Source organism: Pinus tabuliformis, chromosome Q, assembly GCF_031772625.1.
Source record: "Pinus tabuliformis cultivar Carrire ecotype Pingquan chromosome Q, CPIR1, whole genome shotgun sequence".
NCBI classification, from domain to species: domain Eukaryota; kingdom Viridiplantae; phylum Streptophyta; class Pinopsida; order Pinales; family Pinaceae; genus Pinus; species Pinus tabuliformis.
Window position 1 is genome coordinate 568511603 of NC_142296.1, and position 7973 is coordinate 568519575.

At 39.6% G+C, this 7973-nt stretch overlaps 1 pseudogene; it reads right to left on the bottom strand.

Moving 5' to 3' along the window:
• Positions 1-3722: 3722 nt before the first annotated feature.
• Positions 3723-7271, bottom strand: LOC149220724 (transcription factor MYC2 pseudogene; annotated as a pseudogene).
• Positions 7272-7973: the final 702 nt, after the last annotated feature.

A 7973-nucleotide genomic window follows, 5' to 3' on the forward strand; every position in this document is an offset into this window, starting at 1 on the left:
CCCGGGGAATTCGGGCAACTTGGAAAGGCACACACAGCCACGCAGGTTTAAAAACAGACTTTCCGTAGCTCACATAACGCTTTCATTTTTACAGCTCTCGCCAGAATCCGAGAAAAACAGACATCCGACAAAATGCCCTTACTTTTGGACAGTTCTCGGCAGGATTTGGCAAAACAAAAATGCATGGCTGCAATGAATTTCCCGCGATTTAGGTTTTTGCGTCAATTCAGAGACTCCCGAAACCAGCTACTGGGTTCCCCATCTACCGAATTCCATCGCTAGAAACGGAGGCATGTTATCTCCAGTTTCGTCTATACTCCAAATAATACTGTAGATTCTCTTGGTAAAAACAAATATTCTCTAAGCATCATCACACCCAAAATGAATTTAAAAATTATCTCAACCGTGCTGTCTGTGGTGACCAAACTCTTCTAATAGAGGTACTTTTGAAAGTAAAAGTCATACGCCACACCAATAAATGACTCTGGAACCCAAAACATGCGGTCCTACCAACGGATGACTTGGAACCAAATTCAGTAGAACTCTTGCTTACAGATGCTATTCTTGAAACAGTGAGATATATGATATACCTCGCCCGCAAGAAATGATATAAGACTTGAGGCATGCCCTGGGTTATCGAGACAATGCCATCTCGGTGTGGACGTCACGGTCCACCGTGTGAATGTGAGCACTTGATAACGGCTTGCAATTAGGACCATGGTCTCACCCATTCAAAACCTAAAAATGAAGGAAGAGGGGGCACAGTCAAAAAGACAAATAGCTTTATTGCCAACACTTGGTGTTTCAATATAAATAAAATCTAAATCTCAACATCTACTGTCCTGTCAATTAGGACCAGGGTCTCACCCATTCAAAACCTAAAATGAAGGAAAAGGGGGCACAGTCAAAAAGACAAATAGCTTTATTGCCAACACTTGGGGTTTCAATATAAATAAAATCTAAATCTCAACATCTACTGTCCTGTCCTGGGAGGTATACTCAAGCATCTACTTGATGATTGCTACCTTATGCATAATAATAGGTATTTCATGTAGACTATAAGCGTGAGAGAGAAGGATAAAACAATCTGAAAATTTCTCTTGTAAGTGCTGGATGGTAGAGCATTTCACACTTTTGGCTTGTAGATCTTTACATTGTGATCATACAGATACCACCTTTAACTCTTATATTCTGGTGTTTTAATTTATTCAAATCACAAGTTTAATGAGTAATCTCTGTACAATCGAAGTGTCCTAGGGGTTTTTCACAATGCTGAAGCCCTAGGGGTTTTTCACAATGCTGAATTCATATATACAGTCAATTCATATATACAGTCAAAAAACCAGTTTAAATAACACAAATCAAGATTTCACCTCAAAGCTTTCAGCCGGATTCTAACACTGGAAAGTCCAAAAAATCACATTAAAGACAACTCCATTTAGAATTCCGATCTCCTAAACAATAAATAACTAATTAGTTAACTACCTCCGTAAATGCTCCCTGAATTTACCAATGCACGTGCCATAAGTGAAAGGACGGATTAACAACAAAATAACTCGGCAAAATTTAATCCTGCAAGGCCGAATATACACACTGGTCAATAATGTCTGATTATCCAAGTCTTGTCATATCCTCAGGGCCGGAGAAACCATTAAGCGTTGTCAACAATATGCAACACGATCAGAAACATGAGCAACATAACTATCAACATAAAAAATCTCTCTCATGCTTCAGATTATTTCCTCTCTCATGCTTCAGATTATTTCCTCTCTTAAGAAGCCAGCTTTGCAGACAATTGAATAAACAATGTGTAGAGCTGTCACCCTGAGTAATCTTCTGGCTAAAATAATTTTTGGTGTTACCATTACCAACTTTAAAACTATTTGAGCCTGATTGCACGTAGTTCCTTGGACTGAAACTTTCCCATATAGCCAAACCTCAGTTGACTTCATCAAATTAAATCAATATATTCAATAAATCTAGAGTAAGCATTCCATTTGTGAGCTGCCTATAATCCAGATGTTATCTAACCACAGATAAATTCCAATTTGACAACGAAATTTAGTTGGAACTTAGGTATCTCTCATATTTAGACTTCAGCGAATGGTGAAAAATTGGCGCCCATGAACATGAACTGAATCATATCCATGTACCATCGAATGGGCTCTGCCTCACGGCTGACAAAACTTTTGATCCAACTACGAATGTTTCAACAATCTAGGACCTCCCATAGGAAGAGTTTCTTCTGAGGTATTTGATTACTAGAAAAGAGTAAATAACGATCAAATTCACGCATCTAAGTTTATAACCTGCTGCTCGATTACTATCAGCTCCTCTGATCATCTGCCCTACAATTTTCTCAACTAAATTTATGATCTCTCCATGGCTGATATTCTATTAATTTATTCAAAAACTCGTTTAGGCATTTAATCTCCACATGGGTAGGTTGAAAGAACAGTTAGCAAATTTATATCCATATACAGTTTGCAGAAAGTCAAAAGTCATAGAGTTCTATAAATAGACGCAATGTGTAACAAGACCACATTTGTTCCCAGTCAGATTAATTTGCCAACATCAATCACATTCTTGGAAAACTTCATATCATTGTTTCTGTTCTACTACTTTAATGCCTGCATTGTCAACATAATAAATACTTGAGAAAACAGTCAAGATAAGAACTAGGAAGTTAGCACCCATCAATAGCTCACCAGAGAGGAAAGTTAGTTACTCCTACTGAAAATGTGAATGCCTCTACTGCTGATGTTAGAGAATGTACAGAATAACAATTTACAGGAACCACACAAAACATTAGCAGGTTCATGTAGAAGAGAAATGAGGTATGTTAAAGCAACCGTCAGATTACAAATAAACATCATAGAAGGATGCAATTAATGACATGAGTGCATTCCAAACTGAAGAAAAACATGTAAAGAAACTACAATTTCGTAATTTGAAGCAACATCATGTGTATTCACAGAAATCATGGGATGAATACACAAAAGAATCATCAAGAGAAATTATAGATGCAAAATATGACTTAAAACGCACCCAAACAAAACATGCAAACAAAAGAACTAAAGACTTGCATGCCGAAGGTTTTTTATTGTTCAAGCGCATTTCACAATCCAGTCCACAGGAGTTATGTCGTTGGTGTTTCAATTTGTATCTTGAGTAGCCCAAAGCTGAAAGTTATCATAGTTAAGCCAGGCATCATTGCCGAATAATGCAAATATGTAGTGTTTTACAGAATACATGCTTATCTATGCATCAATGGCTATCATAAAATGCAAGTATAATCATTGAACATTAATACTTTATAACAATACATTTGACTTGTTTTAATCAATTATCAAACTTGTGTAGTCATCTGAGCATGACAAGACCAATTGAATGTAGAGAGTACCTGCAATAAATAAGAGCTTATTCACAAGTGGAAGAGAGACTCCACTTCTTTAAGGCTTTCTCGAAGAAAGCTTGAACTATTATTCTGGAGTCATAAGCTATCATTACAAACATTAAAGTGGTTGAATCACTTTAAAATACAACGAGACCATCCATCTGAATGGGGCAGGAGAAGGAATCATCAGCCTAACATCCCCTCCGCTGTATGACGTTGTTTTGACCTCTAAAAGCACAAGATCCAGATGTAGGGAATATAATCCATTACATCCTATTATGTTTGAATCTTTTGGTTCGTAAAGATTCAAAAACCATCTCCCAACTATTTGGATCTCATAACTCTTCAAGCTCCACTCCTCTGAGTCTATCCCTTAAGATTCAGATCAAAAACGTGGAGCATATGCTGGTACTGAAAAACCAAACAACCACTTCCTGACTTGCCCTTCACTCTGCCAAACATTGTATCCTCTACTCTCAATGTAGCAGTAAAACACTAATTTACATGGAACTGTTTTACTATAGTAGCATTAGAGTATCAAAAGAATTGCCAAGTTCCTCCCTGAGAATAACCTTGCAGATCCAACTTTATAATCCAGCTCTCAAAGGGTAGCTGGCATGTTGCTGCAATCTAAGCCAAGTATATTACTTGCCCTCGACTCAAGTCCATGATAGTTATGTCATCTTAGCATCAACCTTCAAGAAACAGCCCAGAAGGATGTTGGAACATTACCACAAATTTCTCACACGGTAGCTTATTTGTTTTCTGCACTTAAAGCACCACAAGCTGACAATATGCGTCCATGAAACCTATCTGGACAAGGAATCATTTTTGGCAAATATATTGTAATGGAAAGTAAAATTCTGGATCCAACTGTTATTACCTAAATGAACTGTACTTTACAAAATGCAAGAAAATGCATATAGATCTCTTTCCCTATTCATACCAACCCATCTGCAACGGGATTTGACCATGAAAACCAAACTTTTGACATCAGATTACCATTGGAGAGAGCTTCTGTCTGCAATTCTCAATAACCAAGCTGCTTTCTGCAAATGCCAATCACAGGATCCATCGGAAGAGGAAATAAGCTTGAAGAATCAACTCTTCATCTCTTCCTACAATTGAGAGGAAGCTTCAGAAGACATCCATTCCACAGGCAAATTAAACTACTTTCTTGACATCCCAGGACATTACCGAACTTGTTCATGACAATATCAAAATAAGCATCCAGCTCTCTAGCTACTTAAATTTTGGATCTGATAATTTCTTCAAGAGAACGGCATTGAGCTGTTCTTCTGTATATAAGCTACTTGGTAACTTGACAATCACGTTTTGAAGCATTAACTCGTCCACTGTTGAGACACTAGCATGATGAACTTCAAGATCTAGGTCTTGCAGTGATGTCATCAATCTGGCTGCCGGATGATTCTTCTTAGCAGACTGAATTCTGATCATGGCTTCTGGACCAAGGATTCGAACTTCCAAATCTAGCGCAGAACATTCCTTTGTGCCAAATCTTTTGACATCAGGCTTTTGAGATGAACCAGACTGGTCCTTGATGAATCCCAAATTGGTACCAGAGAAAGCAGAGTGAGAATTCCTTCTTGGTAACTTCTATTTGGGCTTGAAGCTCCTTCTTCTCAGCTTCAATCTCTTGAACTCTGCTTTGAAGTTCATTAATATAGGACACGGCATCCCCAAGTAATGAAGCTTTATCCATCTTTGACACATTTGGTACCACAGCGCGAAGTGCATAGAATCTCTGGTTCAGTTTCTCACGCCGTTGACGCTCAGCTTCAACATGATTCAGAGGCTCTTCTCTACCATTTGCAGGTTTTCTTCCTCTTTTCCGGGGCCTTTTCTCAATGACAGCTTGGTTTGCTTCCTTAAAGGAAGCAGCTTCTACATCAGAATGGTCAGACTCAACACTGGATCGAACTCCACCAAATACAGCACCAGAGGAAATCGTAGGCAATGAATTTGGCTTTTCATCATCAATACTGAGGGGTTTCACCATCTTCTCCTCCACGAGATTCCGTGAGTATCCATTTGAAAAGCTCAGAGTGTGTCTCTGGGAATTGTCATTCTGGAAATTCAACAAGGGCTTGGGCTTGTCGTCCTCTAGCAGGAGATCTCTGCTGAATCCCTTGTTTTGATCACTGACACAAGTTTTCTGAACAGAAAAAAGCAGCTGATTTGGGTTTGGATTTGGATTACCATTTTGGTCGGCTATGTTGGGTTTCTGAACAGCGGCGGATTGTAGCGTATTCTGGTTGCTGCTTTCAATACTCGTTTTCTGAAGAGCTGGAACTGTATAAGAATTACAACTTTCGCTGAAATCTATAGATTTTGGACCAGTCACATATGGGAAAGGATTAAGAATCTCACTGCAGATGCTGGATTTCTGAGAAAGCAAAGAACTACAGCTCTCATCAATAATAGCAGGCTTTGGAACAGTGGAATATGCCATAGGATTAGACTTCTCATCAAAGCCGCCTCCAGGAGGCGGCTTCGGAAGGAATGGCAGGGGATTATGAGCTACTTCAGAGATGCCAGTTTTCTGAACAAGATTAAAGGAGGTTCTCTCGTCAAGGACGGCGGATTTCTGAGTAGGGAAAGAGAGTGGAACCCGGTTTTCCTCCATGGCTACTTGCTTCTGAGCAGTAAAAGGGGGTAGAGGGTTTCGGTTTTCTTCTAACATGGACGGGGGTTTTTGAGCAGACGAATTCCGATTATGGTTTTCCTCGTTATTGAGAAAACTCAAGTCACCCAGTATCGATTCCTGGGTCAAAAATGGGGATCCTGGAACCCATAACGACTGGTTATTGGTACCATAATTATTATTATGATTATTGTTATTATTAAAATTACCATTCCCATTATCTTCCCAGGGATTAGAGGAAAAAGTAAAGGAGTTCTTGGCCTGCTGCAGCAGAGCCCAGTTCTCACAGACCAGATCCATAGAACCCAATTCCACAACGCCATTAGGAGTTGGAATACATACCATGGTCTGAATCCCGAACTGAGAAGCCTGTCTGGCCCGCTGGCATCCGAACGACTCCAATTTCAGCGACCCGGTGAGCCACACGGGGGAGCTGGACATGAAAGCCTGGCCCGGAACCCCCTCGGCCCCTGTGAACGAATGTGTCATGGAGACCAGATAAAACCACTCCACATCGGTCACCTCCTCGTCGGCCGCGGGATCGGAAGCCCCATCGATGAGCTCGTGGAGCTCGCGGAGAACCTTCTTCCTGAGCTCCTGGTGCGCCTCGCTCTCCTTCGTTGTCCGCTTGGCAGCAACCACGCTGCTGGCCCTCTCATCCTCTAGAGCCCCCTTGAAGTAGCCGTCGCCCCAGAAGAAGACCACGGCTCCCCCGGCCTCATAGGACCACTGCCAGAAAATCCCGTAAGTCCACCTCTCGCGCGCCCCGTCGATTAAGAGCTGGAGCCTCTGCTGCAGCGTCTCCTGATTGAATGAACCATTGGGATCCCCTGCTGCGGTTCCCCACGGCGGGTACTCAGCCATAAAAGACGTCGAAGACGACGCCATGAATGCCTCCACCATATCTATTCCTCCGCCTCCTCCTCCTTCGTTGCCCATGCTCCCATGCGCGGTTTTCAATTCCGAAAAACTCGTCTCTGCTTCAATTCCCTGCGCCCTTCAACGAAAAACCAGAAGATTCCTCGACCCCAATCTAGCGAATTCTGCACGACCCACCTGTTGAACTTGAAATCCCAGATCACCCACCTGTAAGAATCTCAGCTTTCTTAGGAATCGTGGTCTGTCCAGAACGAGTGTCCTCCCGGCTCCCGTTTCGGTGCCTTTTTATTACATTTTCCCCTCGCATTTCAACTTTGTCTGCCACTGCTCGCAATTCCGCGTGCGGATCACATGTCATGTGATCCGTACCCGCGTGCATAATTACTCCCAAATTTCATTTCACCCTCCATTTTGATTTCATTTCATTTCATTTGCATTTTATGGTTTTCAGGTCCCTTTTAATCCCTGTGCCTGTTGTTAAATAAAACATAAAGCTTAAAATAAAGGGTTAAAAAAATATATATTTGGCCCACGTGCTGTTAAAAAGTCATTCAAGTACTAAATTTCTTCATCCATTAAAATAAAAATAAAAATTCATAAATGTAGATGAGTTACTGGTTAGTTTTGTTTTTTAGGATTAAAAATATGAATCGGCAAAGAATTCAAGCATCATCACAATTTTAGTGATATAGACTTAATGTGAAATCGACAAAAAAAAAAAAAAAAAAGTATCATTAGAGTTTTACTATAACTCAATGTAGTGTAGGATGAAAATGATGCTTTGATAATTTTGTTTGATTTTAAATTAATATTTCTATATTTTTTATTTAAATTTTATTTTAAAATTAAAAATTAAAAAATACAATTACTTTATAACAAATGATTTTAAGGTTTTTATTACCATTAAAGTTTTATATAACTTTATAAAAAAATGATTTTAAGGTTTTTATTACCATTCAAGTTTTATATAACTTTATAAAAAAAATGATTTTAAAGTTTTTATTACCATTCAAGTTTTATATAACTTTATAA